A 22,647-nucleotide genomic window follows, 5' to 3' on the forward strand; every position below is an offset into this window, starting at 1 on the left:
CCTTCCCAAATCATTTTATGAGACCAACATCATCCTGTTACCAAAACCCGGCAGAGACCCAACAAGAAAAGAAAACTTCAGGCCAATATCCATGATGAACATAGATGCAAAAATCTTCAATAAAATACTGGCAAGCCAATTGCAACAGCACATCAAAAAGCTTATCCATCATGATCAAGTAGGATTCATCCCGGGGATGCAAGGCTAGTTCAACATACGCAAATCTATAAACATAATTCACCACAAAAACAGAACCAAAAACAAAACCACGTGATTATCTCAATTGACGCAGAGAAGGCCTTTGACAAAATTCAACAGCCCTTTATGCTAAAAACCCTCAATAAACTCTGTATCGGTGGAACGTATCTCAAAGTAATAAAAGCTATTTACGACAAACCAACAGCCAATATCATACTGAATGGGCAAAAACGGGAAGCATTCCCTTTGAAATCCGGCACTAGACAAGGATGTCCTCTTTCACCACTTCTATTCAATATAGTTCTGGAAGTTCTAGCCAGAGCAATCAGGCAAGAAAAAGAAATAAAGGGTATTTAAATAGGAAAGGTGGAAGCCAAATTGTCACTATTTGCAGGCGACATGATGGTATACCTAGAAGACCTCATCGCCTCAGCCCAAAACTCCTGAAACTGATAAGCAACTTCAGCAAAGTCTCAGGATATAAAATCAATGTGCAAAAATCACAAGCATTCCTATACACCAATAGACTTAAAGAGAGCCAAATTAAGAACGAATTGCCATTCACAATTGCTACAAAAAGAATAAAATACCTAGGAATACAACTCACAAGGAACGTAAGGGACCTCTTCAAGGAAAACTACAAACCACTGCTCAACGAAATAAGAGAGGACACAAACAGATGGAGAAACATTCCATGTTCATGGTTAGGAAGAATTAATATCGTGAAAATGGCTATACTGCCCAAAGTAATTTACAGAATCAACGCTATCCCCATCAAGCTACCATTGACTTTCTTCACAGAACTGGAAAAAAACCACCATGAACTTCATATGGAACCAAAAGAGAGCACGCATAGCCAAGTCAATTCTAAGCAAAAAGAACACAGCGGGAGGCATCACACTACTGGATTTCAAACTATACTACAAGGCTACAGTAATCAAAACAGCATGGTACTGGTACCAAAACAGAGATATAGACCAATGGAACAAAACAGAGGCATTGGAGGCAACACAACGTATCTACAACCATACAATCTTTGATAAACCTGACAAAAACAAGCAATGGGGAAACGATTCCCTATTTAATAAATGGTGTTGGGAAAACTGGCTAGCCATGTGCAGAAAGCAGAAACTGGACCCCTTCCTGACACCTTACACTAAAATTGACTCCAGATGGATTAAAGACTTAAACATAAGACCTGGCACCATAAAAACCCTAGAAGAAAATCTAGGCAAAACCATTCAGGACATAGGAGTAGGCAAGGACTTCAGGACCAAAACACCAAAAGCATTGGCAACAAAAGCCAAAATAGACAAATGGGACCTAATCAAACTCCACAGCTTCTGCATGGCAAAAGAAACAGTCACTAGAGTGGATCGGCAACCAACAGAATGGGAAAATATTTTTGCAGTCTACCCATCTGACAAAGCATTGATATCCAGTATTTACAAAGAACTCAAACAGATTTACAGGAAAAAAACAAACAAGCCCATTCAAAAATGGGCAAAGGATATGAACAGACACTTTACAAAAGAAGACATACATGAGGCCAACAAACATATGAAAAAATGCTCATCATCACTGGTCATTAGAGAGATGCAAATCAAAATCACATTGAGATACCATCTCATGCCAGTTAGAATGGCGATCATTAAAAAATCTGGAGACAACAGATGCTGGAGAGGATGTGGAGAACAAGGAACACTTTTACACTGTTGGTGGGAGTGTAAATTAGTTCAACCATTGTGGAAGACAGTGTGGCGATTCCTCAAGGCCTTAGAAATAGAAATTCCATTTGACCCAGCAATCCCATTACTGGGTATATATCCAAAGAACTATAAATCGTTCTACTATAAGGACACATGCACATGAATGTTCATTGCAGCACTGTTTACAATAGCAAAGACCTGGAACCAACCCAAATGCCCAATGATGATAGACTGGATTGGGAAAATGTGGCACATATACACCATGGAATATTATGCAGCAATCAAAAATGATGAGTTTGTGTTGTTTGAAGGGAGATGGGTGAATCTGGAGAACATCATTCTCAGCAAACTGACACAAGAACAGAAAATGAAATACCACATATTCTCACTCATAGGTGGGTGATGAAAAATGAGAACACATGGACACAGGGAAGGGAGTACTACACACTGGGGTCTATTGGGGGAAGAGGGGAGGAACGGGGGGGGGAGCTGGGGAGGGATAGCCTGGGGAGAAATGCCAAATGTGGGTGAAGGGGAGGAAGGCAGCAAAACACACTGCCTTGTGTGTACCTATGCAAATGTCTTGCATGTTCTGCTCATGTACCCCAAAACCTAAAATGCAATTAAAAAAAGTGTACATTCAAAAAAAAAAAAGAAAGAAAGAGTAAATGTGTCATCAGAAAGGCTTTTACTAGTAATATTCTTTCAAACTATTGGTACTTGTAATAGTCTACCATTTTAAGAAATAAATAGAAGAAAAAAATGACAAACTTTTTATTTTATTTTTATTTTTTAGGATGCTGGACACAATCTGGGCTGACCCAAGGAAGTCTCAGTGAAAATGACAAATTTTTAGCCAGGCGCAGTGGCTCATGCCTATAATCCTAGCACTTTGGAAGGCTGAGGCGGGTGGATCACAAGGTAAAGAGTTCGAGACCATCCTGGTCAACATGGTGAAACCCCGTCTCTACTATAAATACAAAAATTAGCTGGGCATGGTGGCACATGCCTGTAATCCCAGCTACTCAGGAGGCTGAGGCAGGAGAATTGCCTGAACCCAGGAGGCGGAAGTTGCTGTGAGCCAAGATCATGCCATTGCACTCCAGCCTCGGTAAGAAGAGCGAAACTCCATCTCAGAAAACAAAACAAAACACGCAACAACAAAAAAAAACTGACTTCTTAGTCAGTATTTGCTATACAACAATGTTTCATTATGGAGAAACAAGGACTGTAGGAATAGTAGCCTAAGCTATGCTATTACATTATTAGTTCTTGGATATTCATGAAAACCCAGGAAAAGAAATCCATATTCACTGTAAATGCTTTTCTGAAATCATTTCCCCAGTAACTTGCTATAATTAAAAATATTACTAGGCATCATGGGTAAGATTAATTTAAACACCAATGCAAAATTGTATTATTCTTTCATTAATAATTCATGAAATTTTGATTGCCATGTCAAGAATTAGAAAAACTATTTATGTAAATTTAGGATCTAAGAATTAAAATTACATTAAGGAACTATATTAGCAAGAGGATGGAAACCTTTTGTATGATAATGACTTAAAATTGGACTTCAGTTTGAAATATTTAAATTATAATAAAGTAAAGGATTAGGATCGATTTCGTTATCTGTAAAATATAGGAATTGGAATTAAGTGTTCTAAGTTATTAGCACCTTTAAATACTACAATTCTAGACAAGTATGTATATTTTTAAACTCATCAACAATTCTGAGAATAGAAATTAATACAAATATACCTTTTAGATAAAAAATATTTTGCTAATTAATATGTCATTATAGATATAACCTTAAATATGAATTTATTATATAACACATGCAGGTTTTGTGTGGTCAATAGGAGCTCAAGGGAAATCTGGAATATGTTACACTGGAAACAAGATCTCCAGGGCTATCTGCCACTGGTGCTCGGCCTCTGTGGGAACATCGAGGGGAATCTGAGCAGTATTGATGTCAGTGGAACACTGCACATTCATGCTTGTCAACCTCACTGAATCTCTAATTCCAGTTTGTTGATATCTTTAACATGTTCTATAATCTAGAATATTAATTAACTTCATATCACCAGGCATGTTTAATAAAACTGCTAAACAGCATAGAGCCCCGTCGCAAATTATTAATTTTTACTCCCAATGGACAATGATACATTCATTACAAAAACCAATCTTTGAATAGTATTTCTCAGTAACTCTCTTAGCTCTTAGTAATTTCTCTTAACTCTCTTATAAATATACTGTCATCAGTTAGGCACAATGGCTCACGCCTGTAATCCTAGCACTTTGGGAGACGGAGGTGGGCTGATTGCCTGAGCTCAGGAGTTCAAGACCAGTCTGGGCAATGTGGCCAAACCCCGTCTCTACTAAAAATACAAAAAAATTAGGCATGGCAGGGTGCTAGTGTACGCCTCTAGTCCCAGCTATTCCTGTGGATTTCACTGTTTTGGCTAGGCTGCTCTTGAACTCCTGACCTCATGATCCACCCACCTCAGCCTCCCAACGTGTTGGGATTACAGATGTAAGCCACAGCACCCAGCCCAGTCTTTAATTTTAATACTATTTCTGCCATTAACATCTAACTCACAATTTAGAATGCCAAACACTATTGTTCCTTTCCCGGACACTTAGAACATATGCAGATGTTTATCTCACTGCAACATGCCATAGTCTCTGTAGTTGTCAAAAATTACCCACCATGACAACCATTATGCATACTGTGAAACAACACACGCGAACGTGAAAAGGTAGCGGTTACCCAGATCATTCATTTCCCAAAATCTAGCGCCTGATCAAATACCCTCATAATTTGTTTTCTATTTTGCAGTTCTAACATACTGCTTTGGTGATATTTGGCCTGTGTACCATGTATTTATTCTTTATTTAATATTTTCTCCCAAAATGATATTTTAGTTAATTAAATGTATTATGAAAAGAAACTTTCCATCTACTGTAAATGGAAACCCAGTACCACAAATAGAGAATAACTTTAAAGATAAATAAAATAAATACAAAATGACTTCTTAAATGCTGATCAAAGTGCCTACCGAAAACACTGTCTTTAACCTGCTCTTTGTTACAAAAAATGGAGATCAGTAAATTTATAAGAAATGTACACCCTTTAATGATTTTATCCAGAAAGAAGAAATGCTAAAAATTAATGAGTTAAGTATCCATATTAAGAACTTAGAAAAAAATATCTTGGGGATAAACCTAAAGAAAATAGGAAATAAAAATGAGAGCAGAATTAATGAAAGAGAAAACAAAGATACAGTGGGGACTAACAGAAAAAATAAAATTTAATTATTTAAAAACACTACTAAAATTGGCAAACTTCTGGAAGACTGATCAAGGTAAAAGAAAAAAAGTCAGCCGGGCACAGTGGCTCATACCAGTAATCCTAGCACTTTGGGAGGCCAAGGAGGCCAGATCGTTTGAGACCAGCCTGACTAACATGGTGAAACCCCATCTCTATTAAAATTAAAAAATTAGCTGGGCGTGGTGGCACATGCCTGTAATCCCAGCTACTTGAGAGGCTGAGGCAGGAGAATTGCTTGAACCCGGGAGGCGGAAGTTACAGTGAGCCAAGATCGCGCCATTGCACTCCAGCCTGGGCAACAAGAAACTCCATCTCAAAAAAAAAAGGAGAAGGGAACTTTTTTTAAGTGCGAATTAAAAGGCAAATCTTGTGCTTACCAGTGGTAACGATATTTCTCAATCTCTATATCTACTCAGCATGTATTGGAGGGAGCAGCCAGAACAAGACAGGAAAAAACAAAGAGGAACAGGGAGGAGGGGAAGAGGGAAAAAAAAAAGTAGAGTATTTGTAGAGTATTCCACATAATTCAGACAAACTGACAATATCAATAATAGATTTTTTCAAAATTACTGTTATTAATTAAATTTCATTTTACATACCAGCAAGAGTTTAAGTAAAAAGTGTTTGTTAATGATAGACATTTACGGTAGCAAGAAAAAAAAATGTTATCTTGGAATAATTATTATTTTATTTTATTTTTGAGATGGAATCTCAGTCTCTCTCCAGGCTGGAGTCCAATGGCTTTATCTCGACTCACTGCAACCTCTGCCTCCTGGGTTTAAGCAATTCTCCTGCCTCAGCCTCCTGAGTAGCTGGGGCTACAGGTGTGCACCACCACGCCCAGCTAATTTTTGTATTTTTAGTAGAGATGGAGTTTCACCATGTTGGTCAGGATAGTCTTGATCTTTTAACCTCATGATCTGCCTGCGTCAGGTTCTCAAAGTGCTGGGCTTACAGGCAGAAGCCACTGGGCCTGGGACTAACAATTATAATGGAAGAACTCATATAGGAATTTTAGAAAGAAAATCTATAAACTTAAATGAAAGACATTAAAGAGACCCTTTCAAAAATGGAGATATGTACATGATTAACCAGAAGTTTCAGTATCATTGAAATGTCAACTCTCCTCAAATTGATCTTTTAATTCAAAGCAATTTGAATCAAAACTCTAACAACCTTGTAAAATAAAAAGACAATAACCAAAGACACTACTTAAGAAGAAGAGGGAAGGCTTGCTGTAGAAGATATTACGCTTTAACATGAAACCAAAATGATCATGTGGCATTCACACAGGAACAATCAAAGAGAGTAAAAGGCTCCGAGACAGACCCTGGCATTAATGGGAACCTGATACATGAAAGAGGTATGGCGGGGTTTATTGGAGGAAAGCTGGGCCATTCCAAAAATGTTACTGGGGCAAGTGCTTAACTAAATGGAAACAAGCACAAAAATTTTTCTATACCCCACACTGTGTACGGGTATCAAATCTAGATGATTAAGCACATAAGTGAGAAAATCAAACCTTAAACATTTTAGAAGGAAGTGGAACACAGTATCTTTATGGCTTCAGAGTAGAGAAGAATTCCTTAAACAACAAATAGAAAGCAATAACCCTAAAGGAAAGGATTGTTAAATTCAAACTACAAGCCAGGGCGTGGTGACTCACACTTGTAATCCCAGCATTTTGGAACACTGATGCAGGCAGATCCTCTGAGCTCAGGAGTTTCAGACCAACCTGTGCAACATAGCAAAACCCCATCTCAACAAAAAATACAAAAATTAGCCAGGCATGGTGGCACATGGCTCTAGTCACAACTACTAGGGAGGCTGAGGTGGGAGGATCACTTGAGCTCAGGAGGCAGAGGCTGTTGTGCGCTTAGAATATCACTGCACTCCAGCCTGGGAGCAAGATTCTATCTCAAAAAGAAGTTCAAGCTACATTAAAATTAAGAACTTCTGCTCACCTAAGTCAAGCTACATAAAATAGAAGATATTTGCCACACAGCAATCAGCAAAGGATTTGTGTTCAGTATACAGAAAGAACTCTTGAAAATACAAAAAGAAACAACCAAAGAGAAAAGTGGAGAGCCGGCAACAGGCTGTAATTTATATTCTTTCATATTCATAATACCTTCATTTAAATATAATACAAAGACTATCTCTGCTTGTAATGAAATATATATTTAGTTCAACTTAATTTTTACTGTTTTAAATTACAGAAATGCTTTTTGTTCCTTAATAATTATGTGCTTAACGTTTTACAAGATTTTCAGACATATGTGTTTCTCTTGCATATAAATTCTCATCTGATATGTGTCCACATTTGAGTACTTTAATATAGCACCCATTTCCTTTTTTTTTTTTTTTTTTCTGAGACGAAGTCTCGCTTTGTTGTCCAGGCTGGAGTGCAGTGGCGCCATCTCGGCTCACTGTAACCTCCGCCTCTCAGGTTCAAGTGATTCACCTGCCTCAGCCTCCCAAAGTGCTGGGGTTACAGGCGTGAGCCACAGCACCCGACCAGAATATCATTTTTTAATCTAGCATTTGTGACTACCAAGGTGCCCATGGGTGTGTCTCCACAGGCACCGCCCTCTTCGTGGGGAGAGTGGGTGGGGAGTTTCTGTGCTCCCTCCACCCACCCCCATCATCCGGAAACTTGCACTCCTGCACACGTGGTGGAGAAGGCGCCATTTTGGCCCAGGAGGCTACTGGGTAAGATGTTCCTGAGGCTCTGCTCAGGGCCAGGAGATGAGGCCCAAGGGCTAGACTTGGGACCCCAGAGACGTACCACACCGGACTGCCCGACTGGAGTGAGCTGGTGCCCGAGAGCGAGAGCACGGCCCGTTGCGGGGCCTGTATGAACCCGCAGGGCGGCTCCACCATGGCACCAGGGGCCGGTCCCGCTCGGTTCAGACACCAGAGCCGAGAGGGGGCTGTGCCAAGACCACGGGCCCTCCAAGAAAGCCACGGAGCCAGCCAGCAGCGCCCAGGAACTGCCGAAAGCTTCGGCAAGGTACGCTCTGGACCAACACGGCTTTTAGTGTCTTTTCCCGGTGGTGGTGAATTTCTGCAAGGTGGGTAGGCCATGTTCAGGGCTGCCTTAGCCATTTGCAGGCCTAAAAGCCGTCTAGGAGAGACCCACAATGGGAAATCTAGACAGGGCTTGATTCGGCCCGCCATTTCATTTCTCAGTGTGGTTTCTCATGTTTCTTGGGAAACTGGGCCTGGGTTAGTTATTTCTCCATGCCACCCTTTCCTTCTTGAGTTTCTTGTAGTGTGCAGTTGCTATTTTTCCTTTTATATTGCAATCTCGAGCCCCACATTTTCTTCCGTTCTAATCTGTGCGTCCTCCATGCAAAGCCTGTGGTGGGGCTTGCTCTGGGGCTAGTTGAGCAGCCTTGCACTCCTGTTGGATGTAGGAGTTTCATCGCTGTTTCTGTGTGTGTTCACATTCTGTTATGAGTTACGTATCTTGAGAATGATTGAGAAGTGTTTTCATAGTTTAAAAGAATGCATATTCTTTGGGGAGATGATTTTATTGCATTTGGCCAGAGAATATGTGACCATTCAGTCGTTGAGGACTGGTATGTACACCTAGGGACTGGGTGTCCATATGGAACCTGATGTCCCTCCGGACCTAGCTGCCCACATGGGTCCTGGTGTCCCCTTGGAGTAGTCTGATGTTCCCTAAGGGCCTGAGCATCCACTTGGGTCCTGATGTTCATCTAGGACCCGGTGTTCACCTAGGGCCTAAGAGTCACCTGGGGACTGGGTGGGTCCCTTGGGCCTCATGTCCACCAGTGGTATAGGTAGCTGCTATGTTGGGCCTGTGTGTCAACCTGGTGCCTGATGTCCACCTGTGGATTAGATACCCACCTAGGCCTGCTGTTCACCTTGGACTTGGTGTTTACCTGGAACCAAGATGGGGTCTGACAGTCACCTAGGGCCTGGCCTGGTACTTTTCTGAGGTGTGACTATGAACCTGGGGACTAAAGTCTACATGGAATCCAGTGTCTACCTTGGGTCTGATGTCCACCTGGGGCCCAATGTTAAGCTGGCACCTGGTACTTAGCAAGGGCCTGAGTGTCCACCCCAGGCTTGATTTCAGCTGGGCCCTGAAGTTCTCCTAGTTCCTAGTGTCCACCTGAGGCCTTAGTGTCAGCCTGGGACCAGACATCCACCCGGGCCTGAGTGTTACCCAGTGCCTGAGAACTTCCTGGGCCTGGATGTCAACATGGGACCTAGATGTGCACCTGGGGCCTGATGTTCACTGGATGGGGGCCTAGGTATCCACCTGGGGCTGGTGTCCACCCAGGACATTTGGAATCAAGTGTTCACCTGGAGCCAGAGTGTCCATCAGGGGCCTGTTTTTGACCTGGGACCTGGGCATTTACCTGGGGCCTCAGTGCCCACTTGGGGGCTGACATCCACTTGGCTGTTGGCGTCCACCCGGGCCTAATGTCCACCAGAGTCCTGGGTATCCTCCTGGGGCCTGGTGTCCACCTAAAGTGTAGGTATCTATCTGGTGCCTATTGTTTACCTGGGTCTTAGGTATCCATCTGGGACCTGGTATGCACCTGGGGCCTATGTTCACTTTGGGCCTGTTGTTCCTCTGGGGCCTTGTGTCCACCTGGGCCCTGGGTGTCAGCTTGGTACTAATAGCCACCTGTGGCTTCCATAGCCACCTGGGCCCTGGTGGTCATTTGAAGCCTGGTGTTCTCCAGGGACTTGATGTCAACCTGAGGTGTAGATATTCATCTAGGTCCTGGGTGTCCACCTGGGGCCAGATGTCTAGCTGCAGTCTGTGTCCCTTTGGGGCCTGATATTCACCAGGAGCCTAGGCATTTACTTGGCACCTGGTATCCATGTGGTGTGTGCTGTCCCATGAGGACTGATATTCAGCTCAGGACTGGGTATCCACCAGGGGGCTGGGTATCCACCTCAGGTCTATCGTACTCCTGGTACCTGAGTGTTTACCTGGGGTCTGATATCCACCCAGTCCTGTTGCCTACAAAAACCCTCATGTCCCCCTTGAGCCTAGATGTCCACCTGTCCTTGGTATCCTCTGTGGAATGGGTGTCCACCTGTGACATTGTGTTCATCTGTGGCATGGGTGTGAGCCTGGTGCCTCATACACACCTCGAGTCCAGTGTCCACCTGGGTCCTAATGTCCATCTGGGGCCTGATGTCCACATGGAAACTGGGCATTCAAACCTGCAGCCTGATGTCCACCAGGAACGGTATGTTAGCCTGGGGTCAAGGTGTCCACCTGGGGCATGGTGTTCACCAGGGGCCTAGGCATCCACCTGGGGCCTGTTGTCTACCTGGGGCCTACTGTTCACTGTGGCCCTGGTATTTACCTGGGGCCTAGACATCCACTTGAGGCCTGAAGTTTAAGTGGGGCTAGTGTTCAACTGGGGCCCATGTGTCAACATGGGAACAGACATACACCAAAATGCCCGATGTCCGTCCACCTGGGGCCTGGCATATACCTGGGGTCTTGTGTCCAACTTGGGCCTGATGTAAACCTGGGGACTGGTGTTTACCTACGGCCTGAGTGTCCACCCATGGTGTATCTAAGTAAGTAAGGACATCTGAGAGGTCATTAGGCCTGTATGTGAACATGCAAATATCCAGTCATGATAACTAGAAAAATGCTATGTGCAAAGGAGTTTTTTGATGTACCTTATTAAATCATTGAATGGAACATGACCTTTCATTAAACAAGTTCCTAACACATGTTTTATGGACTCTAATAAATGAGATTACAGAGGCTAGTAAGCCTATATATAAACATGAAAATTCAGCTGTGAAACTAAAAAGAAGCCATGTGAAAGAAGCTTTGTGATGTGCTTTATTATATCGCTCAATGTAACCTGTGTTTTTATTAAAGAAGTTCTAAGCACACGTTTTGTACAAATTAAGGAATGACATTTCAGAGGCTTTTAGGCCTACGTATGAATATGTGGATATTTATCCTTAATAACTAAAAACAATCTGTGCACAAAGCAGCTTTGCTATGTGATGTTTCTTATCACTGACTGGAACCTGTGTTCTCATTAAACAATTTCCAAACACACATTTTGTAAAACCTAAGGAATGACATTCCAGAGGCTATTATGTCTTATGTGGATATTCAAATATCCATCCCTAATAACTAAAATAGTCTGTGTACGAAGATACTTTGTGATGTGCTGTTTCATATAACTGAAAGAAACCTGTGTTTCTACTAAACATGTACCAGAAACACATTTTGTAGAACCTAACTAATGAAATAACAGGCATTATTAGGCCTATATATGAACGTAAGAATATCCAGACCTATTAACTAGAAAAAAGCTATGTGTGAAGAAGTGCTTTGTTATATCACTGAATGAAATGTGAGTTTCCATCAAACAAGTTGTAAAAACACATATTGTAGAATCCATTTAGAGATTTCAGAGGCTACTAGGCCTATATGTAAACGTATGAAAATCCAGCCCAAATAACAAGCTATGTGAGTAGAAGCTTTGTGATTTGCTGTTTTATATCAATGACTGGAACGTGTGTTTTTATTAAACAACTTCCAAACACATTCTTTAGCACCCAAGAAATGACATTTCAGAGGCTATTAGATCTATACATGAATATACAAATATCCATCCCTAATAACTAGAAACAATCTATGGACGAAGAAGCTTTGTGATGTGCTCTTTCACATCACTGAACAGAACCTGTGTTTTTTCGTTTTTGTTTTGTTTTGATTTTTGAGACAGAGTCTTGCTCTGTCGCCAGGCACCAGGCTGGAGTGCAGCGACATAATCTCGGCTCACTGCAACCTCTGCTTCCAGGGTTCAAGCAATTCTCCTGCATTAGCCTCCCAAGTAACTGGGACTACAGGCGTGCACCACCACACCCAGCTAATTTTTGTATTTTAGTAGAGATGGGGTTTCATCATGTTGGTCAGGATGGTCTTGATCTCTTAACCTCATGATCCACCCACCTTGGCCTCCCAGATTGCTGGGATTACAGGCGTGAGCCACTGCACCTGGCCAGAACCTGTGTTTTTATTAAATTCCAAACACACATTTTGTAGAACCTGCAGAGTGACATTCCATAGGCTATTAGGCCTATATATGAATAAATGAATATCTATCCCTAATAACGAAAACCAATCTATGTGTGAAGCTTTGGGGTATGCTGTTTGATATCACTGAATGGAATCAGTGTTGCTGTTAAACAAGTTCCAAAAGCACATATTGTGAGTATCTAAGTCAGGACATTTCAGAGATATTAGGCCTATATATGAACCTGCAAATATCCAGCCCTACTAACTAGAAAAAAGCTATGTGGGAAGAACCTTTGTGATGTACTTTATTATATCACTGAATGGAACATGAGTTTTCATTAAACAAATTCCAAACATATGTTTTGTGGAATCTAATTAATGAGATTTCAGCTTTTAGGCCTATATATAAACCTATGAATATGCAGCCCTAGTAACCTAAAAGCACGCTATGTGTGAAGAAGCTTTGAGCTTTGTGATAAACTATTTCATACGAATGAATGGAACTCGTGTTTTTGTTAAGCAAGTTTCAAGCACTCATTTTTTAGAACCCAAGCAATGACATTTCAAAGGATATTATGCCTATGTATGACTACACGAGTATCCATTCCTAATAACTAAAAACAGCTTTGTGATGTGTTGTTTTGTATCACTGAATGGAACCTGTGTTTTTATGAAACAAGTTCCAAACATGTTTTGTAGAATCTACAAAAATGGCAGTTCAGAGGTTATTAGGTTTATATGTGAACATATAAATATCCACTAGTAATAACTAGAAACAAGCTATGTGTGAAAAAACTTTCTGATACGCTTTATTGCATCACTGAATGCAACCGGAATTTCCATTAAACAATTTCCAAACACACATTTTGGAGAATCTAAGAAATGAGATTTCAGGCTGGGTATGGTAGCTCACACCTGTAATGCCAGCACTTTGGGAGGCTGAGGCGAGTGGATCACCTGAGGTCAGGCGTTTGAGACCAGCCTGACCAACAAGGAGAAATCCCATCTCTACTAAAAATACAAAATTAGCTGGGTGTCGTGGCACATGCCTGTAATCCCAGATCCTCAGGAGGCTGAGGCAGGAGGACCACTTGAACTTGGGAGGCAGAGGTTGCAGTGAGCTGAGATTGTGCCATTGCACTCTAGCCTGGGCAACAAGAGTGAAACTCCACCTCAAAAAAAAAAAAAGAAATGAGATTTCAGAGGCTATTACAGCTATATATAAACATACAGATTTTCAGCCGTAATAATGAAAAACAGGCTATGTGAGGAGAAGCTTTCTGATGTGCTCTTCTATATAAATGAATGGAATCTGTTTCCATGAAACACGTTCCAAACACGTTTCGTAGAATCTCAGATATGACATTTCAGAGGCTATTAGACCTATATATGAACATCCAGTTCTAATAACGAAAACCAAGCTATGTGCAAAGAAACTTTGTGATATGCTGTTTTAAATCACTGAATGGAACCTTTGCATTAAACAAGTCCAAACACATTTTATGAATCTAAATAAGTACATTTCTGAGGTTGGTAGGCCTATATATGGACATATGAATATCCAGCCCAATTAATCATTAAGACGATATGGGTGAAGGAGCTTTGCAATGTGCTTTATTATATCGCTGATTGGAACCTATTGTTCCACTGTGTCCAGCAGTGGCCTGGGTATGAGCCTAGTGCCTAGTGTACACCTCAAGTCCAGTGCCTATGTGGGGCCTGATGTCCATCTGGGGACTGGTGTCCACTTGGGGCCTGATGTCTACATGGGAACTGGGCATTCACCTGGGGCCGGATGTCTATCTGGAGCCAAATATTCCCCTCGGGTCATATTTGGTGTCCCCTCAGGACACCAACCCACCTGGTGTCCACCTGGGGCTTGATGTTCACCAGGGGCCTAGGTATCTACCTGGGGCCTCCTGTTCACCTTGGACCTGATACTTACCTGGTGACTGGACATCCACTGGGGCCTGATGTTCATCCAGAGCTGGTGTTCAACTGGGACCTATGTGTCCACCTCGGACCTGACATACACCAAGATGCCTGATGTCCATCTGGAGCCAGGTTTCCACCTGGGACCTGAATGTACCTGGGGCCTTGTGTCCACCCAGGGCCTGGTATTAACATGGGCATCCACCAGGGGCCTGATGTTCAGCTGGGGCCTGGAGTCCACCTGGGGCCTATGTGCCAAACTGGGACCTGACGTCCACCTGGTGCCTCATGTTTACGCAGGGACTGGAGTCCACCTGGCTGGGGCCTGGCATCAACCTGGTATGATGTCCAGTGTCCACCTGAGTCCTATGTCACTTGGGGCCTGATATGCTGAGGCCTTGGTGTCCATTGGGGCCTTATATCCATGGCGGTAGGAGGAGGGGGAAATCCTTGTCTCCGTGGGCCCTGCCTGCCCTTTTCTTGGGGAGAGTGGGTGTGCAGTTTCTGTGCCCCTGCCCCTCAGCATCTAGGAATTCACCCTCCTGTACACATGGTGGGGAAGACGCCATTTTTGCCCACTTGGCACCCAGGTAAGTCACCCCTACTGCTCTGCTCAGGATGTGAAGATCTGAGGTGGGTGCTGGACTTGGGGCCACAGAGCCTTCACCCCGCCTGACTGCCTGCGGGAGTCAGCTTATGCCTTCGAGCTGGAGTGTGGCCACTGAGAGTCTGCGTAACATGGCAAAGAATATTAGTATATACAAAATTTTTATATAGTTGAAATGTTATTGATAGTAAAATTAAAATGCAGTATGATAGGATTACCTTGTAGGAGTGTGGTGCTTAGACACAAGTATAGGCCTTCTGTGAACCCAGAAAATCTGAGACACGTCTCAGTTAATTTAGAAAGTTTATTTTGCCAAGGTAGAGGATGCATCTCTTACACAGCCTCAGGAAGTCCTGATGACGTGTGCCCAAAGTGGTCAGGGCACAGCTTGGTTTTATACATTTAGGGAGACATAAGACATCAATTAGTGTATGTAAGAGGCACAGGCCAGACTGAGATGGAAGAATCGCTTGAACCCAGGGGATTGGAGGTTGCAGTGAATCAAGATTGTGCCATTGCACTCCAGCCTGGGCAACAGATTGAGACTCTGTCTCAATAAAAAAAAAAAAAAAAAAGAAGTACACTGATTCGGTGCGGAAAGGAGGGACGACTTGAAGCAAAGGCAGAAGACTGGAAGTGGGAAGGGAGCTTCCAGGTCACAGATAGGTGATAAACAAATGGTTACATTCTTTTGAGTTTCTGATTAGCCTTTCCAAAGGAGGCAAATCTATCTCAGTGAGTAGAGGAGTGACTTTGAATAAAATGGGAGGCAGGTTTGCCCTAAGCAGTTCCTGGCTTGAGTTTTCCTTGGTGATTTTGGGGTCCTAAGATATTTTCCTTTCACACCCTCAAACCTCATTTCTTCCTCCTTCTCTTTCTGAAAGGTAGGAAGCTGCTTCTACCCTACCACTTGGGGAGTGGCACCACCTGATGGAAGAAATCGGTCTTAGGTCTTCTCACTGTGGCTTGAGAATCACATAATCTCTTTGTGCCTGACTTTCCTCAACCCTAAACAGGGCCAGCTTGCCTTATTCATGAACTGTGTTGTAACAGCACTTAGTCAACTGCAGACGGCTTTTGCAAATATTAGATGCTACTACCATTGCTGATGTGGTATTTTTTAACACATGAAGTGAAGTGAAATGTGTTCATGATATTCTCTGTGCAATGATTGATGACCTCTTCTCATGCTTCTGAGGTCAAAACAATCAATGCTGCCCAACAGCTGTTAGGGACGGAGACTCCACTCCTCTCCAGCTTGAAACCTGAAGCTGCTGCCCACAGCTAACAAGCACGTGTGCCACTCAGTGACCTCTTGGCCTTCCCAGCAAAAATATCCTATTTTGGCATCCAGGCTTGACCCACAGTAGGAAGACTTGGCACTACTGTACATATGATCTCATTTAAGGAGTAGGAAGATTAACATGCCAGCTGATGTTTGGATGGGAAAAGTTCTTTGAGTTACACAGTTTGAAACAGAAACAGCCAGGAGACTTGGGACTTAAATCACAACCATTATATAAGTAATGCGTGCTGTTCCCTGAGCGAAACGCTGCCCTTTGGCAGAGGTAGGCGGGAGAAGAGTGTGGGAAGTGAAGAAGCTCCTGAGGTGACAAAGTGAATTGCACCAGAGAGAAGGGGGATAAAGCAAGCTTCCCAGGAACTGGCACAGGAACATCTAGCTGTCCCCAGAGGACTGGACAAGAAAGGCCTCTCTTGCAGGGATGAGATTAAAATACAATCAGGAGCCACTGTGTTACTTTATCTCCTTTGATATGCTGCCTTGTCTGTTTAAGGGTGTCTTTGGGACTAGTAAGTCCCTTTCGCTAAAGGACTTGTTCCCTTTTCACTCACAGACACGCCCCTGCAGCTGCACCTGGCAGAATAGCTTGAGTTTCCCTGGAAACTCTCCGAGAAAGGAATAGAGGCAGAATTGCCCTTTGTGATCTCCTAAGAATGGGGTCCATGTTCATCCAAAGATGGGAATGAAAAATTCATCCGTTTTTAACCTGTTCGGCCAAATTCATATGTGGTTCAATCCTCTGGGATATGGTGAAAGCTGACCCTTGAAAGCCCCTAACATTAAAAAACAAGGAGCCAAATGCAGACAGACTTCAGGACCACAGAACGCCTCCATGAGAATTATCAGCAAAGCAATCATCTCACCCTCCTGACTTCAGGAGAAAACATGAGTCAGCAAAGACTAAATTGTTTTAAAAATGGAATCTTTGCAAAATGGAAAAGCCAAATGAATTCACACTGTAAATCAATGGACCTTTAAGGCACAGCAAGCATTATGGATGACATTAATGAAAGACCCGTGTCGGCATAGTGTGCTGCTGGAAAGGTCAGGGTCACCATAGCCACTGCCCGACCTTAAATATAATCCAGAAATTGAATATGTACATAAAATAGTTTCTAGAGCCCCACAGGTGAAGCAAAGGTGAGTGCTACTGCTCTTTTGTGTGTGCTTAATTAAAGATTTTGATGTAAAATGTCAAATAGAAAAGATAGCGTATTTCAGATTTAATAAGAAAAACATATAAATTATTACCCCAGTGTTCAAATCCCTCTATGTCATACAGATGTTTCTTGTCTACTTTGCTGAAAGTTCCTCAAGAATATCTTATTCACCTTTGACTCCCCTACTTAGGTTTATGGATACAGAAAGTATTCAATAAAGAGTGAAAAATTTAGTCACTTTATCCAATTTGCAGATAATAAAACTACACATATTTTGTGTGTAGTTTAGCCCCATATTCTAGCTTGTCAACTGGCAGAGCTAATTGTGGGAGGCTGGGGACTGGCACTGAAATAGAAGCACCCAGAGTCTTAGGTTTGCCTTCAAAAGCTCAGTTTATCCTCAAAGATAAAATTTTACATAAAAATAACATCAGATATAGTGAATTGTATGGTATGTGAATATCTCAATAAAGTTGTTAAATGAAATATTAAAAATAGATTATATGACTAAAATATATTTGACTTTTAAGTGTCATTTCAGAATACTTGATAATATCTTAATTGATACTATCTAATAATACCTGACTTTTTGAAGGGAAAAATAATATTCGATTATTTCTTAAAAACTAACTTTTAGGAGGGGTGACCATGTACAGCCATGGCAGAGGCTCACTAAACTGTTATTCAATCTTTGAGGTGGGGATTTTTAACTTGAGTCCCATTTAAGGAGGAAGCTGAGGCTGCAAGAAGTTAACTGTGAGAACTTGTATGATGTGGAGTCGGGTTCCAAAACCCCGTCTATCTTACTCCAAATACATTTAAAATCTTGGGTATTTTTTTTTTAATTCTTAGCAGGGACTCTCAGGAATATGATGGTAAATTGAACATAGATCAGTTCTTCATTATCAGGATTGTCTCTGAATTGTCAGTTAGCATAAACATTTAATAAACAGTATTGGCTGGGCTCACGCCTCTAATCCTGGCATGTTGGGAGGCTGAGGCAGGCAGCTCACTGGAGATCAGGGTTCAAGACCAGCCTAGACAACATGGTGAAACTCCATGTTTACTAAAAATACAGAAATTAGCTGGGCCTGTTAGCAGGCCCTTGTAATTCCATCTACTCAGGAAGCTGAGGCAGGAGAATCACTGGAACCTGAGAGGTGGAGGTTGCAGTGAGCCAAGATCGCACCACTGCACTCTAGCCTGGGTGACAGACAACATCTCAAAATAAATTAATTAATTAAACTAAAGGGAGGCTGGGTGTGGTGGCTCACACCTGTAATCCCAGCACTTTGGGAGGCTGAGGCGGGTGAATCATGAGATTGGGAGATGGAGACCATCCTGGCCGACATCCTGTGTCTACTAAAAATACAAAAATTAGCTGGGCGTGGTGGTGCACACCCATAGTCCCAGCTGCTTGGGAGGCTGAGGCAGGGGAATCACTTGAACCCGGGAGGCAGAGGTTGCGGTGAGCCGACATCACGCCACTGCACTCCGGCCTGGCAACAGAGAGAGACTCCATGTCAAAAAAAAAAAAACTAAAGGGATATTTGGTGTAATTGACAGAAAACTCATAAAGATTGGTTGTAACTTATGTTTGAAGCTTAAAGACCTAACAAACTAATATCTTTAAGCTTTAAGTAGCTATCATTTATCAATTAAAGCTCTGTTTATATCATATTGCCAGATTTAGCAAATAGAAATTATAAACATATACACCTTAAGTTTGAGTTTCAGATATACCATGAATTATTTTTAGTATGTTTCTGTCTTATGCAATATTTTGTGTATTTTATCTTGTAACCCTATTAGAATTTTTAAAATAGGTAAATGTATTACTGCATTAAAAACAAAGAAAGAAGGCTAAACTATTGGTATATAAAAATGTGCACAAATTCTATTTACATATAAAATTCAAATACTCGTTTCTAGCACCTACTACTTTAATGAAGTAAAGAGGTTTATAAAATTTAAATGAACACCCATAATTATATTACGGTGGCTTTGATTTATTTTTAAATGTCATTTCAGAACATATTAAATTAAAAGGCTATGTAGACTGTGAAGCCCTCATTTTCTGCCCTAGATGACAGATTCATGGTTTAACTTGAGCAGAATATTTAAAACAAATGTTTGTTTTGATGTAAGGTTATTATAAGTGGACAGATCTCTCCTGACAAAAGCCAGAATCAGTGTGGCACATTGGGTTTCATATCATCATCAACTTGAAGTGCCTTGATGGGGATACCATGGTAGGAACAGAACTCAAGAGTTCAGTCTGAGAACTAACTCACTGATGCTAACTAAGAGAATTGAGTCTTACCATCTCTTCAACTTTTCCTTTACTAATAAATACTTGGGGTTCTACTCTCAAACTTACATTTTGTAATCGGCAAAATGGAGCTGCCTGCTTCATAAGGCTATTGTAAGAATCAATGAGACAAAAGCATTTTATTTGATCAAATAATTATTATAAACTGAGGGTACCCTAAAGAGAGCCATCTGAATCACTCAGCCAGAACTTGAAAGAAATTTAAAGATTATTTGATGTCTCTTACCGTAGAGATGACATTAAAAGGCTTTCTCATTAGCACAAGAGAAGCCAAAGCAGGGCTAGAGCCACACCCTTTGGTCTTCAATCCAGTGCTTTTCCCAACTTTACTATGTTCCCCTTTAGGTAGGGGTGCAACAGCCTTATCCTAGACGTTAAAATCTGATACAGTGTCCTAAGTGTAGAGTTCAAGGAAAGACAAGATGGCAGGAGAATGGCACATAAAGTAGAAATTAAAATAGTAACAGGATTGGCAATGCAAAGAGCAAATTGCCACCCAGGCTGTCCAAGATCAGAATAGCAGTGGAAATTGTTCTGACTTCCAATTTGGCATCCTCCACATCAATCACATTTAGTGATACTCATGTAGGCCCATGGTGGAAGCAGTCAGTATCATCATTGCTGCTGTCGCCAAGGATTTAGGAAGAGTTGTACAAAGGGAATTGGCTTTCCCTCTTCCAAAGAATAGTCTTATGGCAACATGGAAACATCACCATTCTTTTTATACACAAGAGGTCTTAGAACAGTGTTTTGTGCATAGCAAGAACCGAATATAGATTTTGTACTGATCAGATGCACGCAGCCAGAAGTGCACTTAAAAATTTATTCCTTTAGGGAAATGGTGCATGAACCACTCTCGCATGCTTCACCATGGATGGGTGGTTAGGTAGATGGTGGATTGAGTGAGAAAACAACAAAACTCTTACTAAATAGTGACACCATTTGAAGAACCTGCTAGGGGCCTTCACATATATCACCTGGTTTCAGCCCTGTGACCACTAAGTGAATAATTGCATCATCTCTGACACAGGAAGGAACTGAGGCTCGCAGAAGTAACGGGGATTGTGAGGGGCTGCAGAGTGAGGATGTGGTGGAGCTGAGATTTGAACCCAGGGCTTCTGGGGACAAATCCAGTTTAAAGCAACAGTTCATGAGATGCTTTGGATGTAAACAAACCTTAGTCTTCAAGGGCTGTAATTGGACTTTTCTTCCTACTATGTGAAGAATAGAAAACAATCATGGGAAACGTTCTTATATACCAAGTAAGATATAAGGAAAATATAGAAATGTGGAGAATCTGGTTTGCTTTGTTTGAAAGAGAGACTGAAGGAATCTTTAAGACCCAAGGAGAAAAGAAAGAAAAAATTGTCCATTCAAACAGCCCAGGTAGGTGAAGAAAGGATGAAGGGGACAGCTAAGGAGGAGAGAGGAAAGGAAACTGGGGGTGGTTGAGGAAAGGAAACTGGGGGTGGTTGTCACAGCCCAAAGTGAGACTTCCAGGCAAGATTAGGGAAAGCAATCTGGACGGTCATAAGTAAAACTGTTGGGACATCATGAGCCTGCATTAACATAGAATGCATCTGATTATCAATGGGCAGCTTAAAAAAAAATACTTGTCATGTGTCAAATACAGCGGAATTAAATGTCAGTTGGTATTACTTTTTTTTAGTCCATGACCCGCTGAATCAATTACTTTTATCTGCACTGGTGGAAGATGAAGAGTTCCCCTTCAAAACAACTTCGGGGCAGCTTGTGCTTAGGAAGCACGTGGAATCAGCCTGGCTTCTGCCTTCTTCTTAAGCAGAACAGGCTTTATCCATCTTCAGATGTAGAATAAAATTAAAGCCAAAATAATTGATATGTTATAATAGAAACAAATCCAGTCCTCTTCTCTGTTTTCTTCCTCTCCAGTTTTCTTCCTTATTATAAGGAAGAAAAAAAGACAGCAAGAGAGAGGTTCTGTTGCTAGAGCTGGAAAACTCTTTCAGATAATCTAATGATCACTTATTAGAATAAAATTAAATATGTGAAATGTTTTTAACTAAAAGCAGGATTTTCAAATATTATACAAGATAACCATTACATATGGCATTGTTTGAAGGCATGCTCTTTAAAGTGAGAGCGATTCTGTAACTGTAAGCTACTTTCAGAATCCCATCTTATTGTTCAGCTAGACTCTGGACCCCACACTGTGTTACTGCAGTGGCTCCATTGTGGCCATGCAGGGCGACCCGGGTGGAAATTAAAATGACAAAGCGGCTAGTCCAGCATCCTCCCCGAGGCAGATCTCTCTAGTTACCCTGCAGCGCTCCTCACCCACAAATTCACAGGCAGCCAACCCAAACTGTACATTTTCAAAAGAGCTCATTACTCACGGCTGCACGGCGCGCTGAAGGCGTGTCTATCTCCGTCCTCTCTGGAGGCGGGTATGTTAAGGAGAGTGTCCCTTTTCCTCACCCCAGCAGCTGCAGTGGCCGAGCCCTGGTTTCCCAGGCGCAGGGGACCGGATGGCCAACCACACCTCGGAGCCCGCTCGTCCGCGCAGGCTGGTCCTGTAGGTGCCCTTCTCGCAGGTCACCCAGCTGGAACCTCGGACTTACCAGGGGCTGTGGGCATCAGGGTCTCCCTGCCTTTGTTTTCCTCCAGTGCCATCTGCAGGTCCCAGCGTGACTGTCCCGCAGCCGCACTGAGTCCAGGCGGCTCCTGCCGCAGTCAGTTGCTCCCCCTATCCAGCGGTCTTTTTTTTTCTTCTTAAAGCGCCAGGACCGTCATCAACCTTAGGTGTCAATAATGCTACAAATGCAGCATTGCTGTTCAGTGTGGGGGTGACAGCCAACCACAGATTTTTTTTGTCTTCACCGGCAAAGGCTAACTTTTAGCAGTAGGTATGGCTAACAGAAGACTGGCTCTATTAAACACACCAGCTATGTGACCTTAGACAAATCACACATGGGTCTTAAGTACCTCATGGGAAATGAAGACCGGGCAATGCCCAGATGGGAAATCTTGTCATTACCAAAAATA

The 22,647-nt window shown here is 42.2% G+C and overlaps 1 protein-coding gene across 3 annotated transcripts in view; it reads right to left on the bottom strand.

Annotated features, from left to right (window-relative positions):
- Positions 1-22,311, bottom strand: part of SACS (sacsin molecular chaperone) — a 102,530-nt gene extending 80,219 nt beyond the window's left edge. For 2 of the 3 annotated variants that reach the window (XM_035302338.3, XM_035302335.3), the window contains exon 1: positions 22,224-22,311. The gene's annotated coding sequence lies outside the window, so the exon portion shown is untranslated. Of the gene's footprint in view, positions 1-21,998 lie in introns of all 3 variants that reach the window. The other variant, XM_035302336.3, reaches the window with a different exon arrangement.
- Between the last annotated feature and the right edge of the window lie 336 nt (positions 22,312-22,647).

Source organism: Callithrix jacchus, chromosome 5 (genome assembly GCF_049354715.1).
Source record: "Callithrix jacchus isolate 240 chromosome 5, calJac240_pri, whole genome shotgun sequence".
In the NCBI taxonomy this organism is placed as follows: Eukaryota; Metazoa; Chordata; class Mammalia; order Primates; family Cebidae; genus Callithrix; species Callithrix jacchus.